Raw genomic sequence first — 2,500 nt, forward strand, 5'->3', positions numbered from 1 at the left:
TTCTCTGTACTCTTTCTAGAGTCTCAACATCTTTTTTACATCGTGGTGACCAAAACTGGATGCAGTATTCCAAGTGTGGCCTTACCAAGGCATTGTAAAGTGGTATTAATACTTCACGTGATCTTGATTCTATCCCTCTGTTAATGCAGCCCAGCACTGTGTTGGCCTTTTTGGCAGCTGCAGCACACTGCTGGCTCATGTTTAAGTGATTGTCCACTAGGACTCCGAGATCCCTCTCACAGTTACTACTATTGAGCAAGGTACCCCCTATACTATACCTGTACATTTGGTTTTTCTTGCCTAAATGTAGAACCTTACTTTTTTCACCATTGAATTTCATTTTGTTAGATAGCGTCCAGTTTTATCAGTATCTCTATGTGGCACAAGGAAGATAATTCCCATAAATTAGCAGTGGGCCATCAATCTATCTGCTTCTAGCAAGCTCTGTTCAAACATTTGCTAGCCATAAACAAAAGCAAAGTTCTTAGCCCGGTGTGCCTTTGGCCAAAATAGAATCTGAGTCGGAAAGATAGATTAATACCTTTTTATTTATGTAAAGGTAGTCCTTGATTTATGACCACAACTGAGCCCAAAATTTATGTTGCTAAGTGAGACATTTGTTACGTGAGTGTTGCCCCATGTTATGACCTTTCTTGTTGTTAAGTGAATCACTGCAGCATCCCCACGGTCACATGAACAAAATTTTAGATGCTTGGTTACTGACTCATATTTGTGACGGTTGCAATGTCCTGGGTTCATGTGATCACTTTTGGCGACCTGGCAAAGTTAAAAATGGGGAAGCCAGATTCACGTCACAGCTGCATTAATAACTTGACAACTGCAGTGATTCACTTAGCAACTGTGACAAGAAAGGTCGTAAAATGGGGCAAAACTCAGTTAACAACTGCCTCGCTTAGCAACAGAACTTTTGGACTCAATTGTGATTGTAAGTTGAGGATTACCTGTACTAAAGTTCAACTTTCTGGGCATTCTTGTCTCTGGCTGGTTTGAACTGATTCTTATCAGAATTTCACATTCTTTATCGGAATCCACTTTGTTGCTTTGTTACTTCAAAAAATTAGGAGGATCAATCAAAGACATGCCTAGTTACTAAAAACATTATTCAAAGAGGTCCCCTTTTCCTACTCCCATCAAATTTTAGCTTATTTTACTGATTTTTATGCTTCTCCTGGAAATTCAGCCTGGAAATTGCTGAAGACCTGTGCACAAGAAAGAAGCAGCTGAAGGCTGCAGTGTGCAAACGCCTTTAGACAAGGGCATCTGGATTGATGGTTAAGGTGCTGGCCTAGAATCAGGAAACCATGGCTGGGTGACTTTGGATCAATCACTCTCTCTCTCAGTCCAAGCCATATGGACTAAGAGTTGACGTTGTGCAGAAAATACAGGTAGTCCACAAGTTATGACCACAACTGAGCCCAAAATTTATGTTGCTAAGTGAAACATTTGTTAAGTGAGTTTTGTCCCATTTTACGATTTTTCTTGCTAGAGTTGTTAAGTGAATCGTTGCCATTATTAAGTTAGTTGTTAAGTGAATCTGGCTTGCCAGTTGAATTTGCTTGTCAGACTGTTGCAAAAGTTGGCCACATGACCCCCGGGCCGAATATGAAAAGAATATGTTGCTTTTTTAAATGAAGTGCTTTCAAGACTGGGGGTGTCAGAACCTCATAGACTTCAAAAAAAAACAACAACACATCAGTTTCTAGAAACTGGTCTATGTTTCACCCTTGAAGGCTGAGGAACCAGTCTCTAAAGAAAAGATCTTTTGGAGACTAATGAGGCAGATCCTTTGGGACACCTTCCCATGAGAAACCGGATGTATATAAGAGAGATCCTCATGCTATGATCTAGACTCTGCCACTTTCGTCTCCCCACTGAATACTCCCTGCACCATCTGCCTTCATGTGCATGGAATGGTGCACTGCAGCCAGTGAGATACAGGAAGACTCAACAGAAGAAGGGGGTGAGAATTAACAAGAAATTAGCTAAAGGGAAGAAATTGACCAAATAGGTATTATTTAAATTCTTCCTTAGCTTAAAACTAAAAGGTGAACATAGTGAACAATTGTGTAGCTTTCTGCTTGCCTAAAAAAAAGGTCAAGTCTGATGTCTATTCTCTTTTCTTTTCTTTTTTTTTCTAATAAGGAAGATCAGGAAACTAAATGACACTAATAAATATTATTTTATTTTAGCGTACTTACACAGCCATCCATATCGCAAACATGTAGCTCTAGGAAGCGTACAACACAACAATAAAAGTAGCTCCATAAAAATCCAGTTCTAAGCAATCTTCAAATGTTTTGCACACACAAACACTCTTACTCTTGAAACAGATTAAGCACTTTAGGAAATAGTTGTGGTGGAATTTATAGAAGGCTGGAACATATCGTAAGGGACATAAATCACAAGTATAACTAGATATGGGGTTCTTTAGTTATTCACCAGTTTATAACTGCTGTGAGTACTCTTTGACTTTTTCTAT

This window comes from Protobothrops mucrosquamatus, unplaced genomic scaffold, assembly GCF_001527695.2.
Source record: "Protobothrops mucrosquamatus isolate PMUCROS unplaced genomic scaffold, P.Mucros_1.0 scaffold1441, whole genome shotgun sequence".
Lineage (NCBI taxonomy): Eukaryota > Metazoa > Chordata > Lepidosauria > Squamata > Viperidae > Protobothrops > Protobothrops mucrosquamatus.